Genomic DNA, 26775 nt, shown 5'->3' with positions numbered 1-26775 from the left:
GGACGGGGCGATATGGGATTGGGGGGGCAACTCCCATCTCTTGCGGGGGCGCAATTAGTGCCAGCACCGTCCGTTAAGAGTTTGGGTGTAATCTTCGACACCTCCCTTTCCATGGAGGCGCAGATTGCAGCTATAACAAAGGCGGCATTTTTCCATCTCCGCCAAGCTAAGCAGTTGGCTCCTTACCTCTCTCGCCCTGACCTAGCCACTGTGATCCATGCGACGGTCACCTCCAGACTGGATTATTGTAACTCGCTCTACGTGGGGCTGCCCTTGAGACTGACCCAGAAACTCCAGCGGGTGCAGAATGCTGCAGCGAGACTCCTTACGAGGTCTTCGCTGCGAGATCACATTCACCCGGTGCTATACCAGCTGCACTGGCTCCCGGTGGAGTACAGGATCAGGTTTAAGGTGCTGGTCTTAACCTTTAAAGCCCTATATGGCCTAGGACCCTCGTACCTACGGGACCGCCTCTCCTGGTATGCCCCACAGAGAAACCTACGGTCTTCAAATAAAAACATCTTGAAGGTCCCAGGCCACAGAGAAGTTAGGCTGGCCTCAACTAGAGCCAGAGCTTTTTCGGCTGTGGCTCCGATCTGGTGGAACACTCTGTCACAAGAGACCAGGGCCCTGCGGGACTTGACATCCTTCCGCAGGGCCTGCAAGACAGAGCTGTTCCACCAGGCCTTTGGCCAGGGCACAGCCTGACTCCCTCCCTCGGCAATCTTCGCAGAGCTCTGGCCCAATGGTTGCTAGTGGCTTGAATTAATTAATTTTTATAATGAATGATTTTAGAATGTTGTTTATGTTGTACTTTTGTACTGTTTTATTGTTGTTGGCCGCCCTGAGCCCGGCTTCGGCTGGGGAGGGCGGGATATAAATAAAATTTATTATTATTATTATTATTATTATTATTATTATTATTATTATTATTATTATATAATGTCTGGATCAGATATAAAGATTTGTTGGAAAATAAAACCCCAAGGTGGCTGTCGCCAATGGAGGCTAAAGCCGTGAAAAAACTCAATATGGAGGCCAAATGGCCAAAATATTGGGAAATTTTGGAACAAGAGGGCGATAAATTGAAACTACAGAGTTATGAGAAATTGAAGTCTAAAGTACGAGACTGGCTCCATTACTATCAAATAATGGAGGTTTATAAACAGGACAGGAAAATTGGCTTCCAGGTGGAGAAATCAAAATTAGAAACAGAACTGTTAGAACCCAATGCTAAGAATTTGTCAAGAATGTATAACTTGTTGCTGAAATGAAATACACAAGATGAAACAGTGTGGTGGAGTCTCCTCCTTTGGAGGTCTTTAAGCAGAGGCTTGACAACCATATGTCAGGAGTGCTCTGATGGTGTTTCCTGCTTGGCAGGGGGTTGGACTCGATGGCCCTTGTGGTCTCTTCCAACTCTATGATTCTATGATTCTATGAAATCAGCTATGATTAAGTGGGCACAGGACATTGGTCATAACATCATGTTTGCTGACTGGGAACAGTTGTGGACCACCGGTATAAAATTTACGGCATGTAATGCCTTAAAGGAAAATATTATGAAAATGATCTATAGGTGGTACATGACCCCAGTCAAGCTAGCAAAAATTTACCATTTGCCTGATAATAAGTGTTGGAAATGTAAAGAAACTGAAGGTACTTTTTACCACCTTTGGTGGACGTGCCCGAAGATTAAGGCTTTCTGGGAAATGATATTGTCAGGGGTTTAGGAGCAGAGGCAAGGGCAAGGGAGGAAACAGAGAGCGAAGGGGAGGAGGCAGAAGAAAGGATGAGTGATGACGACGACCCGAGATCTCCGAGTCTTTCCAGTGAATCAGAGGATTCACAGAAAGGAGCACCAGTGGCCAGGGCAAGGGGGGAGTTTAGGGGGGCACCCCAGGAAGATAGAGCCAGAGGGGACTCAGAGGAGAGCAGTTGGAAATCGGGACCAGCGTCACCGCTAGGGAGCAGGGAGGAGGAAGGGAGCCAGGGGGCAAGCGCTGGCAGCTCACCACAGGAGGGGGGGCATGAGTCAGGAGTGGCCACACCTCCATCGGGGAGCGAAGAAACGGTTAAGCGGAAAGTGGAAGGTTGGGCGCGCGCGCCAAGTTCAAATGCAGAGGAAGGCGGCGCAGTAAGCAGCCCGGAAAGGGAGCCAGGTCCTAAAGCCCGGCGCAAGGAGGCAGGAGGGTCCGGGTCAGCGTCAGAAGAATCCCGGAAGGAAGAAACCCCGGGGGGCAGAGGGACCCAGAGGAGAACAGTCAGGCGGAAAAGGTGGAGCAGGGCTAGGATATTAAGTTGGTGCACAAGGGGCGGAGAATCAGACGGAGCTTCGCCGATCTAGCTACTAGACGTAGAGTTGCACGCAGCAGCTTGAAAATGGAAACTGTAACTCAATAAAGACTTTTACTTAATGATCGCTGGCTAGCGTGATCCTCTGTGAGCTAGGATCTTCGAGCAGCTCTGACAGTAAGCTCCGTCTCCCAAGTGTGGGCATCTACAGCCTCGAGGAGGGGAGAGAAGCAGGTGCCTACCAGCGAGCTCACGAACGGCAGCCGACATGACGGCTGAGCAGCAGATAGAGGAACTCAGAAAAGCAGTGTCACAACTGACTGCAGAGGCTCTCGCATCCCGGAAGAGAGAGGAGGAGGCAGCTGCCGCCTGCAGGGATCTCCAAGTCAGGTTAGACGTGCTTACAAAGCAGACACCCAGACAGGAGGGAATTGGGTTGGCGAGACGTACAGGCGGTCTGGTCTCTCACTTCGATGGGAACTTGCAACAGTATCCCAACTTTAGAGCAGATGTACTGTGCGCACTGCAACTGCTGAATAAAGACTTTAGAGATGAGCAAGAGAAGGTGGGATTCATCATGTCCCATTTGCATGGGGATGCTAAAGCATGGCTGCGCAATCTATGGAGAGATAAGGATCCGGCGCTCCGAGATGTGGATGCCTTTATTAAAGCGATGGATGGGTGTTTTTTATCAAGCATTGACGTGGATCTTGCCCGGAAGGAGGTGCATGGACTAAGGCAAGGGAGGGCCAGCGTAAGGCAATATCATGCCCGCTTTTTCGCTTTGGTCAGTGCCCTGGAATGGGACAGAGATTCGGCCCCTGTGAGAGACCTCTTTTGGGAGGGGCTGCATAGCTCGATTAAAGATGAGATCGCGAGGGGGGAGCGACCCCGGACCACCCAGGAGGTCGTTCAGAGGGCACTGGCAGTGGGGGTGCGGCTGGAAGAACGTCCGTGGAGCAGGGACGAAGGGCGTGGAGGGCGCGAACCAGCCAGGGGCCCCTCCTTCCTTCCCAGAGATGCAGCGCGGGCGCAATCCACGCCTCCACCAGGAGGAGGAGCGGAACCTATGGAGGTGGGAGGTGCAAGGGCTCAGTCAGCAACCAGAGCCCTAGCACCGGCAGCAGTGAAAGCGAAGCCTCCTAGAGGGAACAGGAAGTGTTACGTCTGTGAGGAGCCAGGGCACATGGCGAAAGAGTGTCCCCAGAGGCCCCACAAGCTCACTGCAGCCTCAGCAATGGTGACTGCAGCGATGCAGCAAGGTGGACCACAGCAGGGAAACGACGCAGTCTGGCTGGAGGAAGAGGCACTGGGGCCCAGCCAGACGTGTTAGTGACGCAGTCCCCAGAGATTTTACAGCCCGTGAACCCCCTCCCGCCCAAACCAGTAGTGAGGCTCACCGCATCTCTCCAGCTGCCCAATGGCATCACCATGGACGTGCCAATCACCGTGGACTCGGGCAGCAACGCGGACTTTATAGGGCAGGACTTTGTCGACAAACACGCTATACAGTTGCTGCCGGCCACACTGCCCCTGCAGGTTGTCACGGTGGATGGCAGGGAGCTGCTAGGGGGGCAAGTGGTGAAGCAGACGCCACCGATGGTGATGCGACTTGGGAATCACAGAGAAGTCATCAGCTTCAATGTCACTCAGCTATCGGATACGCCCATTGTATTGGGAATGAGTTGGCTGGACAAGCACAGCCCAACGCTGGCTTGGTACCAGAGGCAGCTGATCTTCGGCTCTTCCTTTTGTGCTGAACACTGCATCGTGCCCCGGCAGGAAGGAGAGGAAGAGGAGTCACAGCTGCTGCTAGGCACGCTGCAAGCGATTCCCCACAAGTACGCAGAATTTTTGGAAGTTTTCTGCGAAAAGGAGGCGGACAGACTACCCCCTCACAGACCATATGACTGCAAAATTGACCTGCTGCCGGGGGTGGCGCTGCCTAAAGGGAAACTGTATTCCATGTCAGAGGACGAACTGCAAGAACTCAAGGAGTTCATAGATCATAATTTGGAGCGCGGTTTCATCCGAGAGTCCAAGGCAGCAGGGGGCAGTCCTGTATTCTTTGTTAAAAAGCGAGACACGCCCCAAAAAAGACTGGTCGTGGACTATCGCATTTTGAACAGTGGGACCAAGCCATCGGACTTCCCCATGCCCTGAATCGACGACCTCCTAGCGAAGGTGCGGAAGGGAAAAGTGTTCACCAAGTTGGACCTGCGAGGGGCGTACAGCCTCATTCGCATGCGGGAAGGAGATGAGTGGAAGACGGCCATGTTCATGCCACTGGGGACCTACGAATATAGAGTTATGCCTTTTGGATTGCAAAATGGCTCCCACGTTTTTCAAGCTTTCATGCATCACGTGTTGGCGGGACTTCTCTACAAGACGTGCGTCTGTTTCTTAGATGACATCCTGATCTTTTCGGAATCGCAGCAGGAGCATGACGGGCACGTCAAGGAAGTGCTGAGCAGGCTAAAGCAACATAGGCTCTACGCCAAGCTGGAGAAGTGCCAATTTGACGTGACGGAGGTGGACTTTCTGGGCTACAAGCTGTCTGACAAGGGGCTCGCCATGGACAGCGCCAAGGTTCGAGCGGTGTTGGATTGGAAGAGTCCACGCAACCGGAAGGAGGTCCAACGGTTTGTCGGCTTCGCGAACTTCTATCGCAAGTTTATCAAAGGCTTCGCTATGCAGACAGTGGCCATCACAGACACGCTTAGCTCCAAGAAAAAGAAGTTCGTTTGGACAGAGCAGGCGGAGCAGTCCTTTCAGGCGCTCAAGCGTCTCTTCGCGTCGGAAGAGCAGCTGCTTCATGTAAACCCCAGCAGGCCGATGAGGGTGGAGACAGACGCCTCGGACAGAGCCGTGGGGGCGGTCCTGCTGCAGAAGGACCAGCAGGGGGTGTGGCGACCGGGAGCGTTTTACTCCAGGAAGCTCAGCAAGTCCGAGCAGAACTACACCATCTGGGACAGGGAGTTGCTGGCCATTCATGCAGCGTTCAAAGCGTGGAGGCACTTCCTGATCGGCGCCAAGCACACGGTGCAGGTTTGCATGGACCACAAGAATCTGGAGCACTGGCGCACGGCACAGTTCCTAAACCAGAGGCAGATACGTTGGGCTGAGTTCTTTGCGAACTTCGACTTCCGCATAGAGTATGTCCCGGGGGACACTAATATCATGGCGGACGCCCTCTCCCGTAAGCCACAGTATCTGGAGGACGCAACGCCAGCGGCCGCCATGCACATCTTTGCACCAACAGTGTGGGCGTGCGCCGCGGCCACCGTGGACCTGGAGGCGGTGCGACGAGCGTTGCAGGATGACTCCTTCGCGCAAACAAAGATGGCGGAGGTGCAAAGGGGCAAGGCTGCGGCCGACGGTTTCCAGCTACGAGATGGATTGCTCATCCGTAAAGGGGCCATCTACGTGCCGGGAGACGACCTTCGCGCCAAGGTGCTGCAGCAGCTGCACGACGCGCCCACGGCCGGGCACTTTGGCAAGTAGAAGACGGTGGAATTAGTAGCCAGGGATTTCTGGTGGCCTGGAATGAGAGGGGAGGTCGCAGACTACGTGGCGAGGTGCGACACCTGCCAGAGGGCCAAGCCAGTGCACAGACCGCCGGCCGGACTGTTGGAACCGCTGCAAACTCCGGTCGAACCTTGGGAGAGGGTGGCTCTGGACTTTGTCACAGATCTGCCCAGCTCGAGAGGCAAGACGGCAGTGCTGGTGGTGGTGGACCTGTTTTCCAAGATGGCACATTTCATTCCGTGTGCGAAGGTGGCCACGGCGGAGCAAACCGCCAAACTGTTCATAGACCACGTGTTCAAGGTTCACGGTCTGCCACGGTCTATTCTGTCCGACCGGGGGCGGCAGTTCATCTCGAATTTCTGGCAGAAGCTGATGGGCTTCCTGAACGTCAAGATCAACCTGGCGTCGGCGAGACACCCGCAGACCAACGGGCAAGCGGAGCGGGTCAATGCCATCATGCAGCAGTACCTGAGATGTTATGCAAATCAACAGCCTGTGACGTGGGTGGATTACCTGCCGCTTGCCGAGTTCGCCTACAACAACACGAAGCACGTGTCCACGGGGGTCACGCCGTTCTTCGCCAACAATGGGAGGCACCCCAGAACCTTCCCGGGACTGGAAAGAAGGGGGGAGGGGGAGCCGCAGACAGCAGATGCGTTCGCGTCGGAGCTGCGGGAAGTCCACGATCAGCTGAGGCGCCACCTGGAGCTGGCCAAACACGCATACAAGGTACAAGCGGACAAGCACAGAAGGGTTGGCGAAGAGCTCCACGTGGGAGACTGGGTCTGGTTAGCAGCCCACGCAGTGCCGGCCAGGTCGTTGGCCAAGAAGAAACTAGGGCATAAACAACTGGGGCCCTACCAAGTCGAAGAGCAGGTCAACCCGGTAGCTTTCAGACTGGCACTTCCGGAGGGTTCCAGAATGCATCCGGTGTTCCACAGATCGGTGCTCACTCCCTACAAGGCACCGCACAGGTTCCAAGAACCCGGAACGGCGCCGAGTCCGGTCAGAGACAGAACAGGGCACGCGGGAGTGGCACAGAAGGAGCGCATCAACGAAGTCACGGAGATTTTGGACTCCAGATGGGGGGAGGAGGGGGTAGAATACTTTCTCGCCAAGGAGGGCACCCCGGCCAGTGCGAACAGCTGGGTGCCGGGCTACGCTTTGGACGAACCTCTACTCAAAGACGAGTTTCACGCCCTCTTCCCACATAGACCAATGCCAGCAGACTTTTTCGACGACTGGCTTTTCACGCCCACGCTTTCGGCCAGCACTTTCCGGGGGTTCGACTCGGACGAGGACCCGACACAAGACGTACGTTCCCCGGAGGGGTCACCCTCGGGATCTGCATCAGAACCCTCGTATTGGTGGGACGATCGACCAGAGGAGCAGTTCCGCAGAAAGTGGCTGGAATGCCCAGGACGAGCAACGCCGCCAGGAGGAAGTGAGGGAGAGACGGACATGGACGTTTTCGGGGACGACCCTGGTTTCGAGCACGGCGGCACAGAGATGGAAGCGGAGGCGACCGTCGTCGACGGGAGCAGGGAGGAAGACCCGGGAGCCTTCAGATGGAGGCCCGCCACGGGAAGCGAACGATATCCGACATTCGTCCCTTTGCAACAGCAGCACCCAGTTCCAGCACCGGAAGGAGGGGAGGGCGGAATGGGGGGCTTCGAGGGGGGGATGGATGTCAGGGGTTTAGGAGCAGAGGCAAGGGCAAGGGAGGAAACAGAGAGTGAAGGGGAGGAGGCAGAAGAAAGGATGAGTGATGACGACGACCCGAGATCTCCGAGTCTTTCCAGTGAATCAGAGGATTCACAGAAAGGAGCACCAGTGGCCAGGGCAAGGGGGGAGTTTAGGGGGGCACCCCAGGAAGATAGAGCCAGAGGGGACTCAGAGGAGAGCAGTTGGAAATCGGGACCAGCGTCACCGCTAGGGAGCAGGGAGGAGGAAGGGAGCCAGGGGGCAAGCGCTGGCAGCTCACCACAGGAGGGGGGGCATGAGTCAGGAGTGGCCACACCTCCATCGGGGAGCGAAGAAACGGTTAAGCGGAAAGTGGAAGGTTGGGCGCGCGCGCCAAGTTCAAATGCAGAGGAAGGCGGCGCAGTAAGCAGCCCGGAAAGGGAGCCAGGTCCTAAAGCCCGGCGCAAGGAGGCAGGAGGGTCCGGGTCAGCGTCAGAAGAATCCCGGAAGGAAGAAACCCCGGGGGGCAGAGGGACCCAGAGGAGAACAGTCAGGCGGAAAAGGTGGAGCAGGGCTAGGATATTAAGTTGGTGCACAAGGGGCGGAGAATCAGACGGAGCTTCGCCGATCTAGCTACTAGACGTAGAGTTGCACGCAGCAGCTTGAAAATGGAAACTGTAACTCAATAAAGACTTTTACTTAATGATCGCTGGCTAGCGTGATCCTCTGTGAGCTAGGATCTTCGAGCAGCTCTGACAGATATATAATGAAATGAAAAAGGTACTTAAATGTACTTTCCCTAAGAAACCAGAGGCCTTTCTCTTGGGCATTGTCGGCCAATTGGTGCCAAAGAAAGATAGAACTTTTTTTATGTATGCTACAACAGCAGCAAGAATACTCATCGCAAAGTATTGGAAGACACAAGATCTACCCACTCTGGAAGAATGGCAGATGAAGGTGATAGACTACATGGGACTGGCTGAAATGACCGGCAGAATCCGTGGCCAGGGGAAAGAGACAGCGGATAAAGACTGGAAGAAATTTAAAATTTATCTTAAGAAACATTGTAAAATTAATGAATGCTAAAATGTTGAGGTTTTAGAAAAAGGGGATTACAGCTGTAAAAGATTAAGTAAAAGAAAAGAATAAGGGAAAATCTGATAAAACCAAGGGGCAGGATTTGCTGAAACAAATTTGGAAATTGGGATGCAGAAAGGGGAGGTATGGGGAAGTTGGTGAAGTAAGATTTAAGAAAAAAGGATTTGAAATTATACATGTTTGTTTGTGTGTTTGTTTGTTTGTATTGTGTGGTGTTTGTGTTTATAAAAATTGTGAAAAACTAATAAAAATTTTATAAAAAAGAAGATGGCTGTCATATCTCCTCTCAGACTCCTCTTTTCCAAGCTAAACATACCCAGCTCCCTCAATCATTCCTCATAAGGCTTGGTTTCCAGACCTTGATCATCTTGGTTGCCCTCCTCTGCCCTCCTCATGCTTGTCAACATCCTTCTTAAATTGTGGTGCCCAGAACTGGACACAGTATTCGAGGTGTGGTCTGACCAAAGCAGAATAGGTAAAGGTAAAGAGACCCCTGACCATTAGGTCCAGTCGTGGCCGACTCTGGGGTTGCGGCGCTCATCTCGCTTTACTGGCTGAAGGAGCAGGTATACAGCTTCCAGGTCATGTGGCCAGCATGACTAAGCCGCTTCTGGTGAACCAGAGCAGCGCACGGAAACGCCGTTTACCTTCCTGCCGGAGCAGTACCTATTTATCTACTTGCACTTTGGTGTGCTTTTGAACTGCTAGGTTGGCAGGAGCAGGGACCGAGCAACGGGAGCTCACCCCGTTGCAGGGATTCAACCGCCGACCTTCTGATCGGCAAGTCCTAGGCTTTGTGGTTTCTAAGATGCCACTGGATTTTTAAATTTTTAAAATAATTTTTTAATTTATTTCGACTATGTCAGATCAACATGGCTACCTACCTGAACCAAGAAAAGGGGAAGGTGTCATCTCTCTGGCACCTTCAATGACAAAAAGTTGCACCCACTCATGCAGCTGTGAACTATGATTGTGTATAGGCTTCCCACCTAGCATGTGCCAAAGTTTCAAGGTCTGTGAGGTTTGTTGTTGCTAAAGTATTTCATAACCCATTATTATTGCACTCTTATACTGTTGTTATGCTATATGCATGTTAATAGAACGATGTTTGTGTCAAAAACTGTCAGTTAGGCTCCATACACTGTATGTGTTGTTGTTTTTTACATTATGAGGTATTGTCGACCCTGCTGATTTATATGGAACTGTTTTCTTTAACTGGAAAAGGAAAAGGCTCAATAAAAAGCACATGTTTCTCTCCCCACCTTGCCAACACCTTGCCAACAACTTTTTGTCATTGAAGGTGCCAGAGAGATGACACCTTCCCCTTTTCTTGGTTCAGGTAGGTAGCCATGTTGGTCTGACATAGTCGAAATAAATTAAAAAATTATTTTAAAAATTTAAAATGTTTCTCTTCCCACCTTGCCAACAACATTTTGCTTAGTAACTTCTAAGTCATTTGACATTATTACTTGCCAACTATTTTATTGTCCAGTGATCTTGTTGAGCGAGAGCAACTGGGCACACAACTTATTTTTCTAGCAATAGCTGTGTGTATGTCAGAATTTATAGCTTTACCCTTTTAGGGTTGCCATACGTCCGGAATGTCCCAGATGTATCCAAAATACTGCAGTTGAAAGCAGTATCTGGGCGGAAATTGCTAACAATGTCATGGCAACCCATGAAAAACTCAACAACTTTTGTCTTTTGAAATATGGCAACCCTACCTTAGCACAACTTATGAAAATATTTTTACAGTTAAATCATAAGAATTTTTATTTGGAAGTGGAATTTACTCCCAAATTAGTGTTTATAGGTCTGTATGTGTCTCCACATTATTTCCTCTTGACTTCCCAGGAACAAGACCTGGGATGCATAACAGATATTTACCAGAAAATAATCTTTCTGTAACATCTTCCAGTAACCTGACAATTATTCATTTGTACTTTTGAGATTAATCATTACACACATATTCAGAGCTGCATTCCTATGCCCGCTTAGTATTCCTATCAGACATAATGAGATTTATTTATGAGTAAACAAGGCATGGTTATGAACTCAGCTGCCCTTGGAGCACTCTCTGTCACCTTCTGTGTTCACTATATTTAAAAAAGCAAATTAACTGGGTTTGGGTCAACCATAACATTTTACGCTTCCATACTCTCACATAGTTCAGTTAGGCAGCTCATGCTGCAAAACTTTCGAAAGTGTCATTCTGTTGCATGGTTTTCATTTGCTTGTATATAATATTTCTGCTGATGTTTCCAATCCACAGCAGAGAATTTGTGGCTCAGCTACTACATTTGTGTCATTAGCTATGGTGGCAAAGCCTGGTTTATAGCAGAAATGTAATTGCACCTTTTACTTGTAGCATGATATCTTTCTTTGAAAGCCAAAATAATGCTTGAGCATACAGTATATTTTCTCTTACAAGGAAGCTTCCTATTTCTTTGAGAAGTAAAAAAAAGGGTTTAGAAGACACAAAGGAGTGTGTGTGTGTGTGTGTGTGTAGTGTGCATGCTGTAGTAACTTCGCATTTATAATCCCAAGAGATCTGTTTTTTCAGCAGCACATACTACTGCATGTAAAACATTTTATTTTTTAAAAATGGATTCATATAAATTTTAGTATTCTGTTGCCTGTGTGTACATTTGGCAGTGACACAAAAGGAAACCGGTTGATGGTTTTCCTGGGATTAGAGGCCTGATTACCAAGACATGTTTTGGTTGGTTGCAATTAAAATGCTTGTCAGGCATTCGATACCAGGAACCCTTTTGATAGACGGCTTAAGCTGAGGCAAGTGCAGCATCCTATTGTAAGTGAGTGATGGCGGAGCTGGCTGCCTTGCCGTCATTCTGGAAAATTCTGTGGCCAGCGAGCTCCCTCTGTGTCTCCCACTCGGCCTCTTTTCCTTTTCACCACTGCGGGGACTTCATCTGATTTGCAGTTTTCCTCTTCCCCGACACACATACGGAAGCTGCAAGCTGGTGGCTGGCAGACTGTGTCTGTCTGGAGATAGACAGAGAGCTCACGGATACTAATACTCTGGGAGAATGGTTATGCTGCAGTTATTTAAGGATATGCCTTTGTTGGTATTGCAGCACAGGAGCTGGTAATGTTTTTTCCCCTTTTTGTTTTACCATCAGCTTTATGTGTGTCTTTTTAAATACCTGCAATATGCTGATCTATAGAAGCCCTTCCGGCTATATATTAGGTGCAGAATTTGCAAATACTAGATGAATGCAGGCTCTGTATGGGAGGCATAGGGTATACATATGTTTGCATTTCATGCATTTATTTAATTGCTTTGGTATATGGGTGGGGTTTTTTGAGGGGGAAATTTTGCTTGCATTTTTGGGTTGCATTTTAAACTAAATGGGTGCTTTTTGTACAGAAATGGAGGATAATACTTTTCCAGTGTAATAATATTAAGTGTGTGTGTATATGTGTGTGTTATTTTGCAGATTCTCCAGCCTTTTCTTTCTAACCAGACACACTCCTTGGGTTTGACTTGCTTGCAGACAAAAGGTAAGGCACAGCTCGTTTTTCACCTGTCTGTACTTACACAGCGGAGTGGGTGTTTCATTCACAGGCGATCTTTTGCATACGACTTTTTATTCTATTCTGATACACAGTACTATAGCTTTTCTTGGGCGTTACGGCTTGGCCATGGAGTACCATTGTGGAAGTTCATTGTGATGGCTGCATTCTTAAAAACTACTTGATGCGTGGAGACATAAGCTCAGTCATTTTGGCCACTGGGGTTGCCTCAAAGTAAAAAACAACAACTAAAAACCTTTGCTTTTCTCAATCACCTGTCAGAGCTGGACAAACAAAACAAGCACAAACATTATTCAGCCATTTATTCTCAACCATTCTAGATAAAGGGTATTAAGAGTGGGTGAACCGTTCTCCCTAAAAATTAACTGTGATTGCAGTTCTGTGTAAAGGAGTACATAAGGGATTAAATACCTTGGCTTGTTTCAGTAGGTAGAGTCTGCCACATACAGACAGAGCCGTGTTTGTTTCTAGGGAGGGAAAAGTCTGTTTTTGTTAAACCCCCGCCCGCCCCCTCCCCCCGCTATTGTAACTAAGAGATACATGTATCCTTGCCATTTATTTTCATGCTGTATCTTTATTGGGTAGGGATGTGAGGATACAGCAAATGCATCCCTTTTCTACACCCCCCCCCATCAAGCCATTCAGCTTATAAGAGGCTACGCCTACATGTTGCCACAAAAGCTGCAGAACATTTTGTTGCTGAGACACATCAGAATATACATATATTATCCTGCCTTCCACTCATTCCTTTTTCGTTGCTGTAACAACACTTTGCAGCCATCTGCATGAGATACTGAGAAAAGAAAGCAAAATGTCTCTCTTTTTTCCTCTCCCTCTGGAATACATCTAATACAATACTCCATAACACAGAATCTGGGAACTGTTCTTTTTGGTTTGGGTTTTGAAAGGGGCCTAATCTGTTCTGGGCACCCTCTCAGTCTGTGGGGGGGGGGGTTGGTGGTCACTTCACCTTTACCTAAGGTTCTGTAAATATAGTCCATGTCCCATGCCCACCTTAATGTAGTCACATAATGTTTTTTCACACATTCACATGAAAAAGTATGTTTGCAAACACATATGTCACATAAGTGCAAATGCCAAAGTATCAAGATTGGCTGTATTTCTCTGTAACCCAAAGTTGAGTGTGATACATTATGTCAAATGGCATACACGTGTTTGTTTGTTCAGTGTATGTGTGTTGTGTGTCTGCATGCCCGTCTGTGTGCTTCACATGTTAAGTTCTTAACTGTTGTCTGCCTCCCTGAATCTGAATCTATCGTATTGTTTTATATACTAATTACCTCCCCCCAATGTCAACTATATATTTAGGAGAGATCAAAATGCAACTAGGCTTCAAACGCACATTCTGCTCTTTGTGTTCATTTTCCTCTGCTATTTGTTGCCTTAATTGCAGCACCTTGTCATCTTTACGGTTACCTGATTTTTTAAAAGAATATGAACACGGGAAGCTGCTTTATAGTGAATCAGACATTGCTTACTATGGTCTCCCCTGAATGGCATCAGTTCTGCAGGATCTCTGGCAGAGGCCTTTCCCAGGACCTGCAATCTGGGCCCCTTCTTCCTGCAGACCATGTGCTCTGCCATGTAACGATAGCCCTTCTCCACACATGAGTTGCTCTCTCCTTTGAGATGCTGGGGACCTTCTGCCATTAAGGCCAGTTCATGTTTCAGACCACGTGTGGATTGTACCCTTTGCTCACTTAGATCTCTTTGTCAGATTTTGGCAAATTTCCTTAAAAACAGCTCAACAACTTTGGCCAATGGACAAAACAAAAAAAGGCCAACAACTTTTGTGTCCAGATTTTCACTTGTTGAAACATGGCAACCCCACGATTATTATGCACAATAAAATGGGTATAGGTACGAGGTATGGAAGTTACAGGTGCAAATCCTTCTGCTGAACAAAGTGGAGGGACGTTATCACAAGATCTTATGAGATATAAAAAGTTAAGTACACAAAAAATGCTCTTTGTTGTTCCATGCAGTTCTTTTGCCATTTAATATTGCATGTATTTCAGTGTTGGCTTTTAAATCTGGCTAATAATCTTGTTTGCTGAGGTCTAATGGCCTGCCACTACTCATAGAAACATGATATAGTGCCTCTACTGTTGATAGAAAAAGAGGCTCTTCCACAAGCATTTAAAGCTCTGTGATGTGGGGTGCCACTTGGGAGAATGATTGGACTGGGAAGTTCACCTGCTACCTCTCTCCTCCTGATCACCCACTCCAGAAGCCACTATTTCCTCTTTAAAGAGGTCAACTTGGGCTGCAGGAATCCACATTAGTTGCATGTAGCTTGTATCTTTGCTCTGAGGGGCTCAAACTGGACTCTTCATTTCGTAACATTTACTGTGACAATGCCTTTGAATTGTTGACCTTAAAAGTCTCTTCTTTCTTGAAAATCTAGCCAGCATGATCAATGGAAAGTATGGCTAGCTATGCTTTTTTGTAAGTTCCATTCTTCAAAGAATTGTTTAGAAAACTGGCACTCTAATGCTTGAAAAGTAAGGGACATTTCACACACAGTTGAAATATTCCTCCATGCAAGACATCTCAAGTGTCCCCCCAGATGATTTTGCCCCATAAAGATAACATACCATAAATGTAACAACTTAACGTTGTAAGTTGCTTTGAAATGTTTTGTGTCATGAGTAATGAATAAATGTAATCATAAACAATAACAACATGCAACTCAGGCCCTCAGTAGATAAAGTGACAGCTATTGTGATGCTGACAGCTGAAATTGGGCTTCCATGATAATGACAAATGGCTGCTCGGAAGCTATAGCTGAATGTCCTAAGTTATGTTTTACTTTTTCTGAGTTAATGCTTCCCCATTGGATAGTTGCATGCCGGGACATTGGTAGCATTCTTTGATCAGGGGTACAGCTAAAGGCAAAGCGCAGGTAGACTGGAGTTCATTCAGGCAGAGCAACCAGAAGAGGTCCTGGGCACTGCCAAAGATCGCTAAGTTGGAGCTGTTGTTCATCCTGCCGTTGATCGTCTCTTTAGAGCCAAAGAAAATAGAGGTGGAGGTGTCATTCCAAGGCAAATCAGGGGTGAGGCATTACCACTGGCTTGATTGCATGGAACTAGATTTTGACTATATGACTTCTGCTACTGTTTGTTAAGGGATGCGGGTGGTGCTGTGGTCTAAACCACAGAGCCTAGGACTTGCTGATCGGAAGGCGGTTCGAATCCCCGCAATGGGGTGAGCTCCCGTTGTTTGGTCCCAGCTCCTGCCAACCTAGCAGCTCGAAAGCACGTCAAAGTGCAAGTAGATAAATAGGTACCGCTCCGGCGGGAAGGTAAACAACATTTCCGTGCACTGCTCTGGTTCGCCAGAAGCGGCTTAGTCATGCTGGCCACATGACCCGGAAAAACTGTCTGTGTTTTTACATTTCCAAAGTGCTTTGCAGCACAATGAGGTTGTTGTTGTTGTTGTGTTTGTTTGTTTGTTTGTTTTAAAAAGGTGCCCCAGGTAGAGCTGCCATCGTAAGTCTACTTCTACTATTGCTAGTACCTCCTTGTCTGAGATGCATCATGCCCCAACATTACTGTCCTTGCATCAACAGGTGAATTGGCACCTTTTTGTCCATTCCTTTGGGGAGGGATGAGGTGCATCCCCTTACTGTGTCCAAGCTACCGTTTGTCTTCTTCATAGTATTGATTTGACGTAGTTGCTTCTACAGGGAAAAGTTGGTTCTGGTGTTCCACATTTTGGCTGTGACTTATAAATATTTGCAATAAATAAATAAAATGCAGAGGAGGTGGCTGCTGCTAGGCTCATAGAAGCTACATCTTCCGCCATATTCCTTACTGGAAACCCCATCTCATTCCCCACTATCATCTGCTGAGATGAGCAAAAAATAATTATTATTCTGACCCAAAGATGAGACAGAGGGTGAGAAGCAAAGAGTACAAGGAAGGAATAAGGTGAAAAGCACAGTGGGTTCAGCACCAGTCTTTGAATTGGTAATAAGATAAACATAGGTTTTCCTCCAAATTCTAATCTTAGCCATGTAGATAGAGGGGAGGCCTAACCTGCCCTCTCTGGCATGCTAGGTATGACATGTAGAGGTCTGACATGTAGAGGGAGCATTGTTTTTCTTTTCTTTTTTAGTATGTGGAACCATTTAGACATTGAATCCTCTCACCTGCAGACTGAAATGAAAACAGAGAGCAGAGCCACATTAAGGCAGTTGGACTTAGCTCTCTCAAATCAAAATCCTACTCCTTGTCTTGTCTTATTATCCTCAAATGTCAGTTGGATAGGTGAAGTTTAGCTTTCTTAAATCCACCCAGTGCAGGCTGAGATAAGATTTAAATCAAGGAATTCTAGCTAGTAGCTCATACACATTTTGCTACTATGGCTGCGGAACCATAGCAATTTAGGGTTTTGTTTTGTCATATGCTCATTCTCACCCAGGCAATCTAGCATTATTTCTAAACCTGGCTTTCTAAAAATTCATTTCCATTTGCCAAACAATCTAAACTACATAGGAAAGTTACCAACAAAACCCACAGGACAAGAAGTAACCCACTGCAGTATTATATTTTCAATAATTTACCCTATCTTAAAAATAAAAATAAAAATAGATAGCTTTAAATATATATTGCTCCTATTGGCTCTACAACCCCTACACTTGTTGTCTGGCTTTTGTGGGCAGGTGCCTGGCTGGTGTGGGAATTTAAAATGCCTCAGAAATATTCCCTATTTGTTTTGGGTGTTGACGTCCCCCACCAGAGACCTCTACAAACATTTTTATTTGTTATATTTTTCGACACAGGAAAGGCATGAATTAGGAATGTACCTGAAGTTCTCATCCATTTGTCAAAGGCTGAACACCAATGATTTATCTTCACATTTTAAAATTTTACCCTGCACCATCCACAAGCAACAAGCTGAAACAGCAGTTTCTGCCAGGATTCATTCCAAAGGAGTTCCAAACTTGTGATTCAGGGACTGCTACTGTTTACTGGTTGCACTTGATGACATCATGCAAGTTTTTGCTGCAGCACTGGCAAAGGAGGCGTAAAAGTCTCCACTAGGCTTTTAGCAGGGGGGTGGGGGACAGAAAAATGATGATGTCAGGCTATGCAACAGCAGATCCTATGGCACTTACTGCTTTTTAGGATAACTATTGCAATGATGATTAACCTTGCAATTCTCCCTTGTGTTACAGAAACAACCAATTCTAGACATGAAAGGTTTTAGCAAAAGCTGCTGATCTTGTGGACAAATAGAGGGTAAATCTGTTTGTCGGCATCCATACCAGAAAACTAGTCAGAAGTAAAGCTACGCACATATTCTAATAGGGATCAACTATAACAGACAGGCTGAGAATGTGTTCAGACGGGAGTCTTTTGGTTTATAGCTCATTCTCTTAACCACCATGCATGCTTCATATGACATTGAGAGAATGAGTTATGAGGGCTTGTCGCAGCTTTTTTTGTCCCCACTTGATTGCTACTTTGATACCATCGTTTTGGATTTACCTCAATCTTTATTCTGGGAAAAGTGAAATAATCATATAAGCAGTCAGATTTGGCTGTACGATGACATTGCTTAGGGCAAACAAAGCCAGTTCAAAGAGAAGGCAATTCTCTCTGTATGATGTTGCCCTCGCTCTGAATCCATAAGCACCTTAATTCCTGTTCAAGTTTCCATGATCAAAAAGGGGGCATTTTCACAGAGGGCAAAAGAAATTTGCAAAAAGTGTCCCCTTTGTTTTGGATAAAACCCTATTTAGAGCCACTTGTTTTGCTGTTATAACAGCAGTATTAACTACATGAGCTACAGCTCAGTGTGGATTGTGGGATGGTCAAAGAGATTAAAGTTCAGGGCATTGCTTCTTGAACGTGTCACCAACAAACAAAAAGAATTAAACTTGTATGTTTTACTGTTTCAATTTAGTTTAGTGTTGCGTTTAGTGTTAGAGTGAGAAGCTGGGTAGAACTTGAGAACATATATTTTCAACTTGTTTATAATTATAATCTGCTTGACTGACAATCCAGGTGGTAGCAGTCCAAGTTCTTAAATCATTGGTTTCTAAGGAATTATGAATGTCAGAATCTAGCTCCAGGCCAGTAGGAAAATACAGGCTGGCTTCCTTTCCAAGCCAGGGCCTCACCTTGTTACTGGCCCACATCAGAGAGGAATCCTTAGGCCTGGGCAGATAGTGGTTGCCAAGGTGACCGGGAAGAGTGTGAGAGGACAGGAAAAAGTGTCTTTTACAGGAAGTTTGGGGGCAGATGGGTGCTGAGAAGAAGTAAGAGAACAAAGGCCTGTGAGCTGCTGGGCCGGCCAGAACGCCATGTGGGGCCTGGATTGGAGAACCATTTTGGCGCTTGCTGGAGAAGCTGCACTCAGAGACTGGAAGCCAAGATGGTCAATGGCTCGTTGCTGTGCTGGCTATGTCCAACCCCTCTGAATGCCAGTCTCTGGGAAGTGCAGGTGTGGTTGCTTCCCTTGGCCTTCTGGTTTGCTGCTGTGAGAACAGGATACTGCACTCGATGGCCCACTCACCTGATGCGACGGGGTCTTGCGTTCTCAACTGAGACTAAGAACCACAGCCTTTCTGTGAGGTTATTTGAGGGTGGAGGGGAGAGAAGCCAAAACTAAACGGGCCACGTTGTTCATGGAGGCTGGTCCTGTGAGCAGTTGCGTAATAAGCAAAAATCAACAGGTAAAGCTTTCATAGGCATAGAGAGGCAGTGAATAAATGGTTGGTCGCTGTCTGCTACACAGTTGTTCTGGAGCGTTAAAGGTTCAGCGCCTCTAACTACGTGGTAGCTTCTGCTGAGGTGATATATCTAACTGTCTTCAGCTGAACTGAGGATCCGAACCCATGCCTAAGATTCCTGCACTGTCCTCTGGGCTGCCCTGGATCTCACCTGCAGAATTCCCTGGGAATCGGGTTCAAGACATGACAACAAGATGCAACACTTTCCCTTAGCACTGTTGTATTAGAAGCTTTCAGGGCCTCTGAGATCATGGCAGTGACTAACTGTTTTGAGTTCCTCCTGACAATTTGTTGTTTTTTTTTTTTTAAAGAAAAGCTAAGCTTGCACATGTTTTCTTATGAGTCTCCTCGCTTTAAGTTGTGACTCATACGAAAACACATGAAACACCTTCTTGTTTCAGATGATAATTAATGAGTGAAGTGAGGGCTGGAACAATCACCTCTACCTCATTGAACATGTGGAAAAGGCCAAAGTGCTCATGCGGGCTCCAAGTCTGACAAACGTTTGTGTCCATCATCTGCTGTGACGGGTCCAATTGCAGCCAGTCTCCCATAGTGCAGCAAACTGGTTGAAGGGACTTGTGATTTGGGTTGTTCCAAAGGCTCTTTTGGGGTGCAAACACTATTTGAATCCAAGTGTTCAGCATATATTTTATTTCCAGTGTTGCGGTGGGGACACCCTGCTTGAAGGTGTGACTTGCAAAGGCGAGTTTTTAAACCAGGCACCAATACACATCAGTTAATAGCAGCAGTCTCCCAGTTTTCTGCCCTTGGGGGTTGGGGTGGTACAAAGCTTATTTTGAGACACTGGCTGGTTAAAGCCCGGTTCCAACTCTATGCTGTATCTGCACTTGAATTGAAGAAGGTCCTGCTAATAAGCAACTTAGCACTACTGGTCAGCTTCAAGCATAATTTTTTTTTATTTTTTATAATATTTTATTAGGTTTTGACAATAGAAAAGTTTAGAAAACACAAAAGGCAAATGCAAAACAAATACAAAATACAAAAGTACAAAATACAAAAATACAAACATTAAACACAAAAAGAAGAAAAAACACATATAAAAGAAAAACAAAATTTCTCTCTTTCTTAATCTCTCCACTTTAGATTAACTTATTTTCCTGACTTCCTCACGTCTCCCATTGTTGTATCCCTTTTAAATTTAGTTCAGCAAATTCATGATCTATTAGTTTATCTGTTATTAGTCCCCTTATACTTTTTACCTTGTTGCTAGAGCCCCTTCAATTCATTTCAATGTCATCAACATTCAAAAATTTTACAATATTTCTGCAAATAAATTTTAAATTTCCTCCAATCTTCTTCCACTGACTCTTCTCCCTGGTCTCGGATTCTGCCAGTCATTTCCGCCATCTCCATATAGTCTATTAGTTGCATCTGCCATTCTTCCAAGGTGGGTAGGTCTTGTGTCTTTGCGATGAGAATTCTTGCTGCTGCTGTAGTGTACATAAAGAAAATTCTATCCTTCTTTAACACCAATTGGCCAACAATGCCCAGGAGGAAGGCCTCTGGTTTCTTCGGGAAAGTATATTTAAATACCTTTTTCAGTTCATTATATATCATTTCCCAGAAAGCCTTAATCCTTGGGCACGTCCACCAAAGGTGAAAGAATGAACCTTCAATTTCTTTACATTTCCAACATTTGTTATCGGGCAAGTGATATATTTTTGGAAGCTTGACTGGGGTCATGTACCACCTGTACATCATTTTCATAATATTCTCTCTTAAGGCATTACATGCCGTAAATTTAATCCCGGTGGTCCATAACTTCTCCCAGCCAGCAAACATGATGTTATGTCCTATATCTTGTGCAGCTTCAAGCATAATTTTAATTGGCATACAGAAATCTATTCAGGAATAATTATTTAAACCGACTTAGCTATGAGAGCAGAAGCAAAGATATTTGGTTAAAACAAAGCTGTCCAAAAGCAATTTTACATATGTAGTACTTTACCAAGCAAATTAAGAGGCTTGTTGCATGGTTGTGTTTGGAGAATTGTTAAAAGGCATTTAAGTTTTCCTTCACTCTTCTCCCTTACTCCCAGTGAATCACTTTGACAATATATATGTCAACATGCATTTTGCATATGCTGCAGGCAAAAGTCCAACAGGAGGATAATGCTCACATTTATTTGGGTAGTTTGGGAATTAGCTTTTGGTTTGTGGAAAGCGCAGTGATTAGTTTCAGTATGTTGAACTTTGGACTTTATCCAGATGACAGATCTATTAACTTTTACATGCTGGATGACAAAACATTATTCAGATTAGTTGGAGTATAAGCCTGCTTCAGAAGTATCAGTCAAGGTACTCAAGGCTTCCTCCTACAGATAGAACACATGTTACCATGTAGTGGTTGCCATCTAAGGGGGCAGGGGGCAGAGACTCCCCAAAATTTTCAAGGAGGGGGGGCCGTTCCCCTCAAAATTCCACGGCATGCATGCATGATGTCAGCATGCCCTGTGGTGTGCCATGAGGCGTGCTGATGTCATATGCACATGGCATTCTTGCATCGTGTGGCCTCGACCACCTCAGCTGCAGGGCAAGGCAGAGCGCTGGCAGCGCATGTGTTTCTAAATTAATCACTGAGCTATGGGCACTCCCACTGTTTCCCAATTGAAGACAAAGGTAGGAGTTTGTGGTGACAGCAAGTTAAAAGAAAGGCCTTTAGTCAAATTAAAGGCAGCACCCTGGGACCTGGATCCCTTAATTTTAAAAGAAAGCCATGGACAGTGTTTGGAAGACTCATTGTTCTAGCCACATTTTGTGACAGGGAATTTAATTAGTTATTCCAGTGACTATCCCATATCTCTATAGAGATATTTTTCCTGTGTTTTGTGCCCACTAATCTTCTCCAGTTCATTTATATACAGTACATTAATAATAATTTGTTACCGTATGTTTCAATAATAAGTACATTTTTAACATTATTAACTTTTCAAATTTGCAATGAACTTTGGCGCAAGGTGGATTAAGGTATTGAGCCTTAAGCACAAAAAAACTTCATCTCGCTTGAAAGCAAGACTGAACAAGCATTAATATATTATCCTCCCCTTTTCCCTTTTAGGTTAGTTTCTTTTCTCTTTACCATGCTTAAAACGTTCATTCCTCCCCCCTCCTTTTTTGCAAATTACTTGGCAGTTCTACATTCTCTCTCTCTGTCCTGCAGTGCAAACATTGAAAGTGTGTTAACAATGCATATGGGTGAACACAGGGGCATTACTGTTTTTTATTACTTTATTAACCTACAGTGGTGCCTCGCAAGACGAAATTAATCCGTTCCGTGAGTCTCTTCGTCTTGCGGTTTTTTCATCTTGCGAAGCACGGCTATTAGCGGCTTAGCGGCTATTAATGGCTTAGCGGTTTAGCGGCTTAGCGGCTATTAACAGCTTAGCGGCTTTAAGAAAAAGGAAACAAACTCGCAAGAACTCGCAAGACGTTTCGTCTTGCGAAGCAAGCCCATAGGGAAATTCGTCTTGCGGAACGACTCAAAAAACGGAAAACTCTTTCGTCTTGCGCGTTTTTCGTCTTGCGCGTTTTTCGTCTTGCGAGGCACCACTGTATCTGAGCAAGGATCTGAGGAACCTGTGTTTGCTACAGAATCACTGTTCTAGGTCTCACATTACCCTGGTAGCACGACTGTCTCCCTTGTTGCAAAACACATCACTTATGTCATGTGTGTGCATGGCATAATATAGTACCTATGGCATACTTTCAGGAGCATCAGACTTGCTTGTGGCACATTTTGCATGATGGTGTGATGAAGCCCTTGTTATTCTTTTCAGTTTGTGTTAAAAAAAATAAATCATGTATTTTGATGATCTCTAAGGAATAGATATGGAAACTTCTTCAAAAAGGATAAGAAAGGTCATGTTATTATTTCCTAGTAATGTAAGTGACATTCTCTAAAATCAGCTTGGACTGTTTAAACTACTACATAATGTAACATGGTCTGTGAAAAGAGGACATGGTGTCGGTCGTCAACTGAACTGATCTGAAGAAAGTTATTGTGGATAAGACACAAAGCCTTGTTACATTCCTGACTCCGCTGGTATCTTGACTTGCCTATTGTGGGGTTCTGATGATATCTTGGGCTCCTTTAATGGCAAAAAAGAAAAAGAAAAAGGTGAGTGAGGTGAATTTACCTTGGATACTGATTGAAAAATTGGGACATGAGTTTTCTTAGGCAACAGCAGGTGCAAGAAGTGAGCTGAAAATGTGATGAGGTGATGTTTATATAAATGCATGGATGAAGGTACACTATTGAATAAACTATTGATAATGTGTGGGCTAAAGTGAATGGGAATACAACAAACGCATCCAGATTGCTAGAGTACTACCTAATATATAACCTAAGCAATCCTTGAAGCTGAGCCAGGGCTGGAGCAATAAACATGAATAGTACACACACATGGGCGCGCTCAACTCTTGCCCAGTTTTAATAGTTGAATTAACAAGAAAACTCTGTGCACTTTGTTCTCCTCTGAGGACTATTCTTAAGGAGGGGTAATATGACTCTGTAAGTGAAGATTCTGAAATCTTAATTAAGGGGGGAGGGAAGAGTGAGATCAGGAACAGGGATACAGTTTATTAAGAAAAGCTCAGAAGAATGTATTAAATGGAAGGACTTTATTTGAAGTGGTATAATTGCTTCTTTCCATGTTCGGGGATGCATCATGTAAATCCCAGTTAAGGGATTTTTAAAAGCCGAATTTCTGGAGTATTTGCCTATGACAGCTATAGTCTTTTGGCACAGAGCACTTAGGAGCTCTTTGGGGCATATGCTTGGGAGTCATTTTTTGCTTAACCTGCCGTTGGCTGATGCTGTGATGTGTGTGCTGAGCTGAAATCGCCTTTTGCAGTCAGTCACACCCACTGCTTTTCAGGGCTGTGTGATCCAGTGCAAAAAAAATTATCTGAGATACAATTATTATTATTATTATTATTATTATTATTATTATTATTATTATTATTATTATTATTATTATTACCTTCCTTCATTCGAAGATTGCAGGGCAGTTTACAATATAAAAACACAAAAATACACACCATAATAACAAAAACAATACCCCCCACAGCATATGATGGGTGATAATTCCAGAGCTGGGTTAAGCAATAAACTGATTTATTAGTTTTAAATTGTTCTTAAAAAGCTAGTTTACTTTTTTTAAAAAAATAATGATTATGAATTCTCTGGTAAATTCTAGCATTTTGGGGAGCATGATCTCTTTCAGCTTCTGCCTTCTGGAAGAAGGTACATGGTTATAAAGACTGAGAAACAGTTTCTCTTCAAATGAGATTTTGGTTTTAAACGCAGTGTAAGGTAGTCTCTGGGACGCAGGTGGTGCTGTGCGCTAAACCACAGAGCCTAGGACTTGCAGATCAGAAGGCTGGCAATTCAAATCCCCACGACGGGGTGAGCTCCCGTTGCTCGGTTCCTGCTCCTGCCAACCTAGCAGTTCAAAAGCACGTCAAAGTGCAAGTAGATAAATAGGTACCGCTCTGGCGGGAAGGTAAATGGCGTTTCCATGCGCTGCTCTGGTTCGCCAGAAGCGGCTTAGTCATGCTGGCCACATGACCCGGAAGCTGTATGCCAGATCCCTCGGCCAATAAAGCGAGATGAGCGCCGCAACCCCAGAGTCGGCCACAACTGGACCTAATGGTCCTTTACCTAAGGTAGTCTCTATGGGAGTATATTGTACAGTGGTACCTCGGGTTAAGAACTTAATTTGCTCTGGAGGTCCGTTCTTAACCTGAAACTGTTCTTAACCTGAAGCACCACTTTAGCTAATGGGGCCTCCCACTGCCGCTGCGCCACCAGAGCACGATTTTTGTTCTCATCCTGAAGCAAAGTTCTTAACCCAAGGTACTATTTCTGGGTTAGCGGAGTCTGTAACCTGAAGCGTCTGTAACCTGAAGCGTCTGTAACCCGAGGTACCACTGTATTCAATTATGGTGTATCAGAGTTTTTAGGGGGTTAACCAGGCTGGGATAGCTGGGATAGCAAGCTTGTTGGTTTCTGAATGTCTTATGTAGATTATCGGTTTCATTGTTCTGTATGGCACAATGACAATAAAGATTATCGTATCGTAAAAAGGCCAGAGCATATATTTAAATAAATAACTCAGGGAGAAGCTTGGTTGGAAGATGGGGTAGAATATTTAAATGGGGTAGAATACTTTAAATAACTTAACAGAATAACCTAAGCCTTTAGAGATGAGGAAAGGCACAAAGTGGGCTAGTACAGTCAAACCTCAGTTCCCAAATGGCTCTGTTTTCGAACATTTCGGCTCCCGAACGGTGAAAACCTGGAGGTAAATGCTCCAGTTTTTGAACTTTTGGAAGCTGAATGTCTGGCGTGGCTTCAGCTTGAGGGCAGGAAGCTCTTGCGTCTCATGGGAAGCCGTGCCTCGGTTGTCGAACGTTTCTGAAGCCGAACGGGCTTCCGGAATGAATTATGTTTGACAGCCAAGGTTTGGCTGTAGCAGAGTAAATAAGTTTTCCTCAGATTCTGCTTTCTCTGTCAAGCTATCCTTCAGCAGAAAATTCAGGTCAGTAGGTTTATTTGCTGGCACCTCGTTCTCTCTTGCTGCCTGCCTGCCTGCTGTGTTACTTTGAAAACGAGCTCTCTGAAATAAACAAGAATCCTTCCCAAGAGCAGAACAGACAGACATTGTCAAGTAATGATAGGGGTGCTTATCCAAGTGCCCACCAAGCCAAAACACAGCTGCTGTTTCACAAAATAGACTTGTCAGCTGCAAGAGCACCCCCACCCCCATGCAGTCAGGTCTGTTGTGGGGAGGGGGGTGCTGCTGATTAATGAAAGCATTCCCTACTGTACTTGCATTATCTGTGCTTAGAGCAATGTGGTCAAGCATTTAAGGCCCTTAACCAATATTGATGAAGATGGTAAGTTCAAGTTTGAGAACATGGCTTTTTAATTGGCTCCAGCATGCATATTTGGTCTTGCTGAGACTAACTGGTAGCAGTGAGATGTAATGGATAAAGTGTTGGGCTTGGGGTACAAATCCTTCCTCAGGTACAATGTTCACTAACCTTAAGTAGACATTCTCTCTCTGTCTGACCTACCTCACAGGATTTAAAGTACAATAGTTGGAGTTCCTTTGAGGATAGGATAAATAAAAGATGTCTTATTTACCTCTTACGGTAACGTAAAACAAATTAATATTCACTATGAAGGATTTCTGACAAAGTGTGAACATGTGAGAGTGTTAGAAAGAGTTTGAAGTTGCTGCTTGTTACTCTGAACCCAAATGAGACTGAAATGTCACTCAGTCGTATGAATTCCTGCTTATATTAAAAATAATTGCTTGGCCCTTTAATGCAAAATGTAGGTATGAATTAAATTATATAAATCAGATGATAAAATTGGCAGATTGCAATGGTTTGATCCTAGTTGATATCTGCTGTCATTATGGGTGTGACGTGATAGATTTGATTCACTGCTTGTAACTCTCCTTGGAGAAAATCCATAAATTTCTTATTTTCTACTGTACATTAAGAATTGGGTAGATGTTAACAGGAGCCATTTTTTAAAGTGAGTATTCCTATGGCTGTCGAAATATTGCTGAGGAAGACTGACATCTGCCCAGCAGAGATTAAAATCAAAGTGAATCATTTATCATATGGTTGTGCCCCTGATACAGCATACCCTGCAACATTTCTCAAATGAAAATAGGAACATCTTCTTCTATGCTTTTTCCGCATTTGATCTCCTGCACACATAGACGCCATATACACACCAACATTGGTCACCAATAAATTTTAGCTGTAAGCTGCCTTGAGTTCCTGTCAGGGGAAAAGGCAGAATA

General features: G+C 45.5%; 1 protein-coding gene across 29 annotated transcripts in view; it reads left to right on the top strand.

The window, feature by feature from the left end:
• MAP2 (microtubule associated protein 2) overlaps nt 1-26775 on the top strand; it is a 282714-nt gene that overhangs the window by 92997 nt on the left and 162942 nt on the right. For 22 of the 29 annotated variants that reach the window (XM_081189950.1, XM_081189942.1, XM_081189940.1 and 19 more), the window contains exon 3: nt 12066-12129. The exons of 1 other annotated variant lie outside the window; for it this stretch is intronic. The gene's annotated coding sequence lies outside the window, so the exon portion shown is untranslated. Of the gene's footprint in view, nt 1-11432; nt 11714-12065; nt 12130-26775 lie in introns of those variants that run through there. 6 more of the 29 variants (XM_081189951.1, XM_081189946.1, XM_081189947.1 and 3 more) reach the window with 2 other exon arrangements.

Source organism: Podarcis bocagei (genome assembly GCF_964188305.1).
Source record: "Podarcis bocagei genome assembly, chromosome: 1".
In the NCBI taxonomy this organism is placed as follows: domain Eukaryota; kingdom Metazoa; phylum Chordata; class Lepidosauria; order Squamata; family Lacertidae; genus Podarcis; species Podarcis bocagei.
The sequence above is the reverse complement of the archived record's forward strand: the minus strand, read 5'-3'. Positions and strand labels throughout refer to the sequence as shown.